The following is a 12374-nucleotide window of genomic DNA, read 5'->3' as shown; positions in this document are numbered from 1 at the left end:
TACTGCTGTTTGCTAAAAGGAGTATTGCCGCCAATGCTATAATTAAAATATCATGGTATTGCCTTGATGGATTTCCAGAAAATGCCCACATCCACCCAGGTACATAACCTTTTGGTATTCAAAGAAGGCCGGGGAACCAGCCTAAATAGGTTACTCTCGCTGTGGTTGCATGCTCTAGAAATGTAGTAGTCCTGAATGCTCAAAAGAGGTTCAGACCTCAAAGATAATTCAATAAAGAATTACCTATCATAGGCAAAGCCTTGGGTAAAGTCCTAAGGTGTATACAGATAAAAACGTGGCTTCCAGTCCTCAAGCCTTGTAGGACTTTTTAATCTAGTAAGTGAGATAAGACTCCTAGACAAAGAGCAATATTTAAGACCTCCTGAGCGTGGCAGTGCTAAGGAAATTTAAAGAAGACATCTGAGCTGGGCCTACATTCACATGATGGCGAACCTTTTAGAGCTTTCAATGATAACCAACGGCCCACTGCAGCACACATGGCGTAGGTTCACCACCACTGGCCTAAAAGGATATATAGGAAGAAAAAGAAATAATGCAGAGACAGATAAGCAGGACCACTGAAAAACAGAAAGTTTAATTTGGCAAAAAATAGGGTGAAAACTATAGGAAGAGACAGAGGAACAGTTTGGGAAGGTCCTCGAATGCCACACTAATGATTCCATCCCTGATCTTGGGGATGACATGAGCTGCCCGATGGTTCTGACAGAGAGCAGTGCTCTATGAAAGCCGTGATTTTGGTGGGTAAAGCCAGTGCTGTCTTCTGGGATGGGCTGAAAGGGGCGAAGGTCAGTTGGGAGTCACAATAATCAGGTGACAAGGGATGAGGCTGGGGTGCAGAACAGCTCCTGTTGGTCTCTTCTCCCTTCCCTCCTAGGCTAAGGGAAAGAACTGAGCCTGGGAACTGGAGAACTGGTTCATAATCTAACAAAAAAGCTCTTGAGTTCATGTTTCATTATAAATGTTTTTTTGTTTGGACCCACCTTCTTTTGGATTTTATCTTTGTCCATGTACCTGCTAAGGCAAGATGGAGCTGCCTGCCATTTAAGAAGAGAAGGTCAGAGAGTGGACATCTGAGGCCAGTTATATTCTAGGGAAGTGGTGGCAAACCTATTCAAGAGTGCCTCAGTGGACTGTTTGCATCATTGAAAGCTCTAAAAGAGTCACTACTACTGTGCTAGGGCCCTATGAGAAAATGGGTCTTTCCCTATATTTATCTTTCTATGCTTCTCTTTAACAGTAAAATGGTTTAAGACTCAAGATTTGAGGGGAGGCTGGGGGAAGGTACCTAAGAGGCCAACTAGTTGGTTCCAGTTTAGGCATTTGAACTAGTAGGCAAAGAAGATGTTGAGTCATACACTGTCTTGCCCAGGACACCAGGTTGGTGATTACACTCTGAAGTTTGGAGCCAAAAATCTTATAGTAATTAACAGATGGTTTTTTTTCTGGGCAGCCTCACCCTGGGCATCTTCTCTTGCACCTCTAAGTAGTGAATTCTGAGTGGAAACAAAGCCTTTGTAAATAGGGAGGGGTGCAGGGGTTGAAGGGAGGGCAGGAGAATGGGGAAAAGAAATAAGAACCAAGATACATCATTTAAAGGTACAAATTCCAATAATGAATGTCATACTATTGTGTACCTAAAATGTACCAATAAACTTAATAAAAAAAACACAACAAAGTAGTGAATTCTGGATTCTAGCTACAGTGATTTCTAGATAAGTGTCTGACAACCATGTATACAGTAGCCTTCAGCTCCACCTTAGGAGAAAAAATCCAAATACCCTGACATTTAGAGATGGTGAGGTTTTTAGTAGATATTTGAAAAGACAACATAGATTAATGAAAAAAATAATGTGCCCAATGTGAGTTTTCAAGTCTTCCAGCAGGTAGGTCAATAAGCAGCATGTGTACACATGTTGTGGTAAACCCAATGAGATAAGACATTCTCTACTCACAGCAGACAACATAATCCTACACTTCGATTACCTATCGCTTGTCTATAAATGTGGTAGCAAAGACCCTCCTCTGACCAGAGGTTGTAGGTTTGCACATAACTGTGACCTTTTTAAACATAGAATCAGTTCTATGGTTTATCATTATTGCTTAAGAAAAACGCAGCCAATAAATACATACAATTGTGTCAGGAGAGGCAGGGATGGGCCCCAAAGTGGAAGTAGAAAAATCAGAAGCTTCTCGATGTTATATCACTGCTATATTACACTTTACTTCCTCATGTCAAACTTAGTTCTCATAAAGGATCTACTCAGCCGTAAAAGTTCTTTGCCTTTAAATTGCTTCAAGACCACAGTGGCAAGGTCCGAGAAGCTTTATGCTATGTTTCATATTTATAATTGCAAATTTACTTTCCTACCTTGCCCCACAAATTGTAAGCTGCTTTAGAACAAGGACGATATTCTACTCAGTGTTACAACAGCAGAAGTTCCTAAGTATCCATAGAGACCTAGTTCCAGGACCCCTAGAAACCAATCTGAGGACGATCAAGTCCCTTATATAAAATGGCAAAGAGCTGAGGTGAAGCTCAGTGGTACAGAACTTGCTTAGCAAGTGTGAGGACAGAGTGGGGAGAGAGAGAATATCTACATATAATTAACACACATCCTCTTGTTTACTTTATTTCTGGATTACTTATAATACCCAATATAATATAAATGCCATGTAAATATTTGTTGTTATACTGTACTATTTAAGGTATAATAACAAGAAAAAAGTCTGTAAGTGTTCAGTACAGATTTATTTTTGCCCCAAATATTTTTGATCTGTGGTTGGTTGAACCAAAAGATACGGAACATGTAGATATGCAGATACAGAGGACTAAATGAAATGGGACTGATTCAAAGAGATCTCAGCAAACAATCTTGGTGAGGATCCTTCTATACACACACACACACACACACACACACACACACACACACACACACACACACACACACACACACATAGGTCCTTTCTTCAGTTAGCAGCCATTCTCACCAGGGAGTAGAAAAGTGGTTAATGCCATTGGAAGGCTGGCAAGGAAATGAGAGGTTCTAAATTACCTCTTTTTGCATAGACCAAAAGGGAGAGACTGCTTCGGAATTAAAGGAAATAAAATAATCAGCAACTAGCATTAAGAGATAAATGTTGCTCTTGATAGTGCTTTGCATGATTTTAGAGATAATTTCTGCCTGGTCTCAAAGCCTTGGGCAAGGTTCTCAAATTGGTGAAATAGTAACTTTGATACACAAATTTTAGTCCTTGTCTGCATGCTGTGTATATTATATTTGTTTCTGCGTGGCACTGAAACAGCAAAGACCTAGCAAACTCTTTGTGATTCACTCAAAACTACCTCAGGTTCCCTAAGGTTGTTTGCAGATTTCATATAACTTATTTATCAAAATGGACATAGAAATTTAACACTAAAGATTTAGTTAAGCTTAACATGTGAGCAATCAGCAGCATAGAATTCCCAGGGAAGTTTTTAATCTTATCATAGCCCAATTTCCTCATCATAGCATGGTCCATAAAATTTCTTGTCTAAGGAGGTCTACAGATGGTATTTCACAAGATTCTTTTATTAATTCAAACAAATATTTATCAGGCACCTACTCTAGGCTTGGCATTCTTTTGAGCACTGAGGAATAATAATGGGAAAAAAAAAATCCTTGCCTTTATGGAGACTGTAGCCCAACATGGGGAGGAGGGTAATCACTGAAATACACAAAGAATGTTTGAAGCCAAGATGATCACAGATGTGGAGCCTGGACCAAATTATTGATATTAATAGCCATATGCCATCCTAAAGTCTTCAGGGGTTTTACACTTGGAGGCCAATAATCCATAGGGCAGAAAGAGGAAACCTGGGAGGGGCGTGACTATGGAGCCTTTAGAAATGAGTGCAAATTCCTAAATTGGAATTCTTTTTCCAGGAGGAAAAAAATATAGCTTTCATTAAATTCCAAAAAGAATCATTTGGATTGATATGAAGATAAATTTCACTCTGCATTCACACTTTCCTCAGGAATACATCAGTATCATTTGAGAATAATGTTCTCTGTGGTGCTCATATATAAAAGCTCACCAGACTATGACCAGATCAGCTGGAAAGAAGACTTCATTCCCCAAGCCATGGGGCTGTGAGTGATCTAGAACAAGGAAATGTGATGGCTAGCTCCTCCTACTTGTTTCAGTATGTGACCCTAAGCAGATGGGCCACAGACACCTGGACACATCTGTGTACAAAAGGTAATCCTTGAATAGGAAACACCAGGATCTGTTCCACAAAAGATTAAGGACAAGGAAGACCTGAAGTGCCATGTCTGTACTTTTTTCACCACTGGAAACGTATGGAGAATGTATTTAAACAAGGACATAAAAAGAATCATTCTTAAACAGTTATATTTAAACTCACTTCCAAGGGCACCTTATTAAATCACTAGCTATATTAACCAATATACTCATTCAATTCCTAGATGCTAATAAAAAATGGACCTCAAATTTACTCTTGATCATCAGGAAATAAGGGTTACAATGTTCATCACATTATAAGAGGGGTTAGGAAAAGCAGAGAATCTCTATAGTATGAATACATTAGTACTAAATCCTCATATCACAGCTTCCCTCTCTGTTGAAATTCATCATTTACATAACCTAAAGATACATAGAGAGATTTTGTGTTCCAAAATCCAGTAAAAGTTCCAGGTCAAGATTTGCCAGACATTCCTGGGAAGCCAAATCTCTCTGTAGTATTTCAGTTCATACACTCTGCTCTTGTGAGCTGATGGTGCTGCTGCTGCCATAAGTAGATCCACACACATAATGCTTGTCTGGTGATCAACAAGGCTGGATTTTGCCTGCTTAAAAAAATCAGCTGACTCTCCCATAAAATGATCTGATGAGTTCACTCAATAAAAGATAATCTTGACAGAACCATATTTTCTCAACCCGCTTCAGGGAGGGAAGAAACTTTTCTAATCATGGAAAACAGAGAAGAAGTTTAACTCCTGGTCTTTCTGAGAAGATTCAAGCACAGGGTTAGCTGCAACTCTTCAGCAATGTGACAAGGGAACAGCAGGTGGACAATGTTATGTTCAGTCATTTCAGTCTCATGAGAGACCTGAGTCCTGCCTCAAAAAGAAAGAGGCAGAAAAACACTAAGGGATAGAACACAGAATGAGTCAAGCTGAATGTGGTGGCACACCCCTGTGATGCCAGAACTTGGGAGGCTAAGGCAGAAGGATCGTCACAAGTTCAAGGCCAGCGTGAACTACCTAGTAAGAACCTGTGTTAACAAAAAAAAATAACAGAGTTAGGTAGACCTGGGTTTGAGTTCTGGTATAATCACTTGCCATTTGTATGACCTTAGCAAAATCTCTTACCTTACTAGCTTTTGTTTCTTCGACTTTATAAGTAAAAAATTAAGCACCTCCCTCACAGGGTTAAAGAAATAATGCACACAAAGTCCTCAGCACAGTGCCTCGTACAAGGTAGGCATCTGATTAATACAGCGCAGATGTGGTATCATCAATGAAAATAAAAGGAAGAGCAATAATTTTAAAAGAGAATATAAAAAACAACAAAATACAGAAGAGAAATTCTTGTGAGCATGTGAAAAGTGTTTCCCAAGGGCAAGATCCTGTCTGAGGTGATGGGCTAGAAGCGACCTCCATCAACTGGTTTATAGCCAGACAAGAAGAGACGCAAAATCACTGTAACAGCTTTGTTACAGAGAGTGAAGGATGAAGGGCTGAAGGAGCACACAGCACAGGAAGAAGACTTCTGGCTGGATGGCAGGGGGTTCTTCATTCATTTATCTATTAAACTATGTCCCAAATGAGCACCATATAGCACACTCAAAAAACTGGTAAAAGAAATGGACACTGTCCTATTCTCAACTGAGTACCTGCCCAGTAGAATCAGCACATTTATTGAGTAAGTCACCTCCTGGTATCTGCAGGGGATTGATTCCTGGGCTTTTTGCAGATATCAACATCTTCAGATGCTCAAATCCCTTACAGATAATGATATAGCATTTGCATATAACCTGTGTATATTCTCTCATGTAATTTAACTCACCTCTACGCTACTTATAAGACCTAATACAATGTAAATGTTAGGCAAACAGTTTTTGTACTGTATCATTTAGGGAATGACAAGAAAAATGTCTGTACATATTCAGGATAGATGCAATTACATAAAAATGTATTTTCAATATTAATTCCATGACCCTCCAGAACCCATGGATATAGGGGGGTGAGTCAAGTTGTGAGGAAGAAAAGAACCACTGTCCTCAAAGACTTTACTATCTACTAAAGAGATAAGTATATTGACATGTACAGTGTCATGAGTGAAACAGCATCTATGCCAAGCCTGGCAGATGCACAGATGAGGCATGGTGACTGGGCGATGTTTCTCATGAGAAGATGGCACAAACTAAGGCATGGAGAGTAAGACATTTTAACTGAGCCAAACAAACACCTGTGTGATGGGAGGGAGACCAGAAGTAGCCTGGAGCCAGATTCTAAATAAACGCTTTGAACAACACTTAAAAGCGTGGGCTTCACATTGCAGACCACAGGAAGCCCTTGAGATTCCTTAGCAGAGGATTACCAGGATCAGACTTGTGATTCAGGGAGAGTCCTTTACAGTAAAGATGAGGGTGAGCAGGAGGAGAGTGGCTAGGAGACCATTAGGAGGTAACTGAAGCTCTCCACTGAGAGATAATGAAGACCTTTAGCAAGAGGTCAATGGAAAAGTGCAATAGAGAAATACAGCAGGGACATTCGAAAGTCAATGAGCAAGACTTGGCTACTACCTGGATGCAGAGAGAATGAAGACCCAGAGAGGCACTGATCATTATAGCTCCATACTTAGATCTTTACAACTGCAGAGAAGAAAGGAGACCAAACAGGTTTCACAAATGCTGATTTTTAGAATTTCTGAAGTATGTTCAATATATGTTAAATATTTTGAATGGAAACAAAGTCTTTGTAAATAGGGAGGGGAGGGGTTGAAGGGAGGGCAGGGCAATGGGGAAAAAAATAAGAACCAAGATAGATTATGTAAAGGTAGAAATTTCCAATGATCAATGTCATCATATTGTATACCTAAAATGTACCAATAAAATTAATTAAACAAATATTTTGGATGCTGAGCAATACAGTTAGGTGGAAATGTCTAGCAGGCAGTGGGAAATTTGGACCTGGCACTCAGCAAAGAGGTTCAAACTACAGATGCATATTTGGAAGAAATCCACAGAGAGATTACAGATAAAGCTCTGGGAAAAGAAAACTTATCCAGAGGAAAGTATAAAGGGGAAAAAAAGTTCTGAAAGTTGCAGCCTGGAATCCAGAGGTTTGTTTGAAAGAACAGGGGGACACAGAAGCCTGGGTCACCTCTCTTCTTCAATCAGAGCCAGTCTGCTATTATCAGTTTTATATATTTGAGGTCTCCATGCCAGTGGCTTCAGAACAGTATTAAGAATGGAATCTAATTTTCAGAGAGGAAAAGAGGAGAAAGGAATATGTTTTCAGAAGAATTACAGAAGAGTTGGAGAGGATAAGAGAAAATTTCAGGTAGGAGGTGGTCAATAATAGAGCCACATACTGATAGAGGAGGAGAATTAAAATAGGCGACCATTGTCGACCTTTGAGGGATAGCTGGACAAATGTTAAGAGATGAAGTCGTCTACGCAGGTGAGTGTGGGAGAGGGGGAGAGGGACAGGGGACAGCGAGGGTATGTTACTTTTAGAGAAGTCTGACAGGACAGGAAAGACAAGAGCTTGAAGGGGAAGAAGAGTAAAAGAAAGGCTATTTTGAAACAACAGACCATGTAATAGGCCAAGGAACTAAAGAAAATGAGAGATAAAAACTTGAAGAGACAGAAGAGCTAGGGAACTAGACAGGATCCACTGGAGTGAGGTCCCAGGGCAGAGGCACAAGGGCCCCAGGGGGAGAACTGGTCTTGATACTGAATTATTCTTTTTTACAGATAAGGAAACCAAGGCCCGGGGAGGCTAAGTAACTTGTCCAAGGTCTGAGTGACTCAAAAGCTTATGCTTTTCCTACTCACCCTTTTCTCTTTCCAGAAATGAGAACAAGTAGATAAGTGTATATATGGTACCCCCCAAAAAGAAAGAATAGAGAGCCAAAGGAACTACAGTTAATAAATGACCTCAAAACTAGAGCCCAAATGTACAGCTATTTACAGTCTCCAGGTAAGTGAAGGCAGGTGGCAGGGAGAACGTCTCCTGTACTGGGCGCGGAAGCCTGGGACACACTGGGTGCCAACGGCCTCGTTCCTACAGGACATCTGCAGCCATTTCAAATATTTAGCTCTGTCTCTCCCAATTTCACCTTCAAACTGGGATTTCTGAAACTGAGATTCGTTCACAGCCCACTGTGGAGTCTTAGGATGGCAGCTGCTGAAGCTGAAGAAATGATGAAGATGCCTTTGCATGGGAGTGAGTAGCTGCCGTGAACCTCGCATATGTCCATCTCCAGGACCAGGCAGGAAAGTATCAAGCAAAGCCATGAAAGACACCAAGTGGTTTTCTGTTCTACTCTGCAACTGAATGAAAAATGTGAAGCGCACAGGGTGTCTCCTCCCCTCTTTCTGTCTGTCAGCACATTTCCAGAAGGCCTGGCCGCATCATGGCCCGGCTGGCTGGGGAGCAGAGACTGACACAGCACACGGATGGCGGCGCCCCGCCTGGGTGGTCTGCTGGTATCCCTTTGATTCAACTCCCAGGCTGGGAGAGCTGGAGCTGCTCCTAACGATAGCTGGGCCCTGAAATCTCACACTTGCAGGCATGGAGCAGGCCCTGCTCCCCAAGTTGCTACCTCCCACTCCTCACCACAGGCTAGGCTAATTCACCACATTCTTCTGAGCTCACAGCAGAACCACAAAGGCCACACTCCCTTGCAGCACTGCGGGAGGTGGAGATAGAAAGACCTCACACCGGAGCCACACTCCACTCCGGGACCCTGAGAGCTGCCCCAGTGGCCCCCAACCAGGAGCGGCCGCCTCTAGAAAATGCTGCTTTCACGAATGCACATGGTGCCTGCCAAAGGGTCCATCCCAAGAATAACCAGCCTCTCACAGGCTAAGGGAAAGGACTACATCCAATCCATCCTCTGCTCAGATTTCCACAGTATCTCTGGGATAATCACACTCCGAGAATACACACCCTCCATAGTTCAAAGGTACATGTTCTTGCACAATCCTTTCTTAGGTGGTCAATGCTCATGTGGCAGGGAAAGTCTGAGTTTGATATTTACTTGTTCTAGGGCTTGAACAAAGCTAAATCACAGCAGAAGTGGTTAAAAAAATTCAAGGTAAATGAGGCTGTTTTTAGCCATATAAACACTAAGAATTGAAACTCTAATGTGAATTCTGGGTCCCTCAAAGTTTTGTTACCCATCTTTAGGGTCATCAGAGTACTCCTGCCTTTGGCTAGTTTATGATTCCTCAGCATCCGCCCAGAGAGTGGGAAGGGAAAAAGGGTGACAATGCTTTACCCTCCAGCCCATTCTCCTCCGGGCTACAGGGTAAAGCAACTGTGCCTCTGTGGCCCCACCATCCTGCACAAGGCCTCGGAAGCTCTCCCGAAGTAGCCCTTGCCTTCTCTCCAGCTTCAGGCCTATCTTGTCCCTGTGACTCCTCACCTCCTACACACCATGAACAGCGCACTCCTTCCCCACATCCACAGTTGCTGGTTTTTATCCTGGAAGGTGCTTCTACTCTTCTGCCACCACCTGCTTAGCTTAAAGATTTAGTGAAAGTAGTATCTCTTCCAAGAATCCTGCCTTGGCCCTCTTCCCAGTCCTACTCACAAGCTGGGTTAGGTATCCCTTTTGGCAGATGTGTTATTTCTGTCATGCATGTTCCAGGCTATTGCTATCATCTGTTTATGTGGCTGTCACACTTGGGAGACTGAGTTCTTCCACGTAGAGGACTATATCTTATGTCAGCCCCAGGGCTTAGGACCAAAGCTTGGAACACTCTTAAGAACTCAGTTAAAATGTTTATTTAATAAAATAAATAAACACAATGGAATAAAGGGTTTTATAGAAAATGCCACTAAGTGCTTCAATAAGCTAAGTAGTTGAAATCATAGGCAAAATAAAATGCTTTTTCAGAAATATCCAACAACTTCAATTTTCTATATTCATCTTCCAAAATAGTACCAATAATTTAAAAAATCAGCTTTCCTTATCTAATAGGAGGTCTTTTAATTTTTTGCCTAAAAACACAATTAAATCAATACAGCGGACCCTCAAGTTATGGCCAGCCTGACATACAAACAACTTGGATTAATTAGGTTAATGGAAGATTCATCTGCCTCTTTTTATCTATAGTGTGTACCCAGGTAAACATCCAGATCTCAGCTGTATTGACTTAAAACCAACCCTCCCTTGGGAGCCAATCGAGTTTGTAAATTAAAGATCCACTGTATCAGAGTTTATGGGCTATAATTAAGCAACGTTCAAAGGAAAATTCATAGCATTCAATACAGTAAAAAAAACAAAATGCAGAATAAATCTAAATTAAGCACCCACAAGAAATAAGAAATAAGAATATAATAAGAGTTAATAAAGTTAAGGAAAGAATAAAGTTAGTAAAGATAAAACAAGAAAATAATGAATTAGCTGGGATTACACTTGTAATGCCAGCACTTAGGAGGCTGAGGCAGGAGGACTGCTACGAGTTCAAGGCCAGGCTGGGCTATTACATAGTGAGTTCAAGGCCAGCCTAAACTACACAGTGAGACTCTGTCTCAAAAAAGTAATAAAGAAATAGAATTAGAAAGCAATAAAATGACAGAGTGAATAAATATATCCAGAATTAATCATATGAAAAGGAAGGGGGGATATCCAGGAAGCCTATCAGAAAAATAGAAGAGAAGGTGCAGACATAAAAGAATTGAAAATAAGGAAAAAGTATGAGATAAGAGGAAATCAAAAGCACGGAAAGTGATGTCTGGACACAAAGCTGTTTCTGATGACAGCTAAATATAAGCTTCTGCGGGGGAAGTCCAGAGAGAAGCCCTGAGCTCCAGTGCATCCTGAGTGATGCCCACCTTTCTCTAGAAGGCCATGGACCCTGCAACCTGCTTCAGCGAGGAAGAAACTAGGCAACTTACCTTTTCAGACACAGCTAAATAAAAAAGGAAATAGTGAATATTAAACCATTAATACATGTTATTAGTTATTTACCAGAGAAAAAACAGTGCGAAAAGTTTCCAAATTCCAAATTAAGGAACTGTTTTTTCTGAAGGGAAGGAGCAGTATAACACACAATTGAGGTTTTCAATAACAAAGTACATATTGCCCAACAACTTACTTTTCCAAATTGAATTAGAAACCATTTATTACTGAAAGTCTTTATGGCTGAAATAACAGTATTTTCTGAGTACCTGGCATCTAGACTTTGCAAAGAAGCTTTTGCATGCTATCCTCATGACTGTTGTGTTTTCCCCATCAACAAATGAAGGTGCTGAGGTTGAGAGAAGTTGGGTGAACGGCCCAAGACCACACAGCTCGTCAGTGGCAGGAGGACGTAGGTCTTTGGATGGCTAACCCAACTCCCTTTTCTTCCACTCCCCTGCTTATTATGTACTACAGCGCCTCCCTCGCTACTGTAGCAAGCACTAACTACTCTATCACCAAGACTTTGAAGGCTCAGACTGGTGTCTACTGACAGGTCTAGATCCCTACAACAGGAGTCTGGTGGACTCTTAACTCACTGGGACTGAAGTTCTTTACAGATAAAAGAGAGAGACTGAAGGGAGATAACTTCCCAGTGGGGATACATAAGGCCTGGATTACTACAGGATCACGAATTTATTATTTTGCAGGCTTTGCAGTACAGCAAATGATAGTAATTGAAAATATATATTGCAATAATATTGGCTACATTTTTTGCTATAATCACACACACAAATCTCTTAATATCTTGGTACTTTTACCTCTTCATTTCCAAAATGGAAACGACTCAATTATAAAAGTGTAGCATGTCACTGGCCTTTACCCTTTCTCATAGACATTTTGTGTTGCAAAATTTCTTCTCCTTCTACCATGGTCATGACAGTCTATTCTCTCCATCATTCTGTCACTAAAATTAACTATCCAACTCCCTTGTAAGTTTCCTTGCTTCTTACTTCACATTAGGCCTCCTCATCTACTTGCTTCAGATGGCTAGGGATTTGAAAAAGAAAATAAAGGACTGCCTCACACCAGGGTGAGGCTGAAGTAAAGCTAAGTCCATGACAGGCTCACCTTTAGTTCTGGTCCTTAACTTTTCAGAAAACAAGGGTACCACCAGGGAGCAGTGTGTTGCCTACTTTTAGTATGTACTT

General features: G+C 41.1%; 1 protein-coding gene across 24 annotated transcripts in view; it reads right to left on the bottom strand.

The window, feature by feature from the left end:
* Ttll5 (tubulin tyrosine ligase like 5) overlaps positions 1-12374 on the bottom strand; it is a 300152-nt gene that overhangs the window by 139129 nt on the left and 148649 nt on the right. The window lies entirely within an intron of this gene.

The sequence above is a fragment of the Heterocephalus glaber genome, unplaced genomic scaffold (genome assembly GCF_053883595.1).
Source record: "Heterocephalus glaber isolate CG9 unplaced genomic scaffold, H.glaber_assembly_v1.0 deba00001608, whole genome shotgun sequence".
Taxonomy (NCBI): Eukaryota; Metazoa; Chordata; class Mammalia; order Rodentia; family Bathyergidae; genus Heterocephalus; species Heterocephalus glaber.
This window is presented reverse-complemented; position numbering and strand designations above follow the sequence as displayed.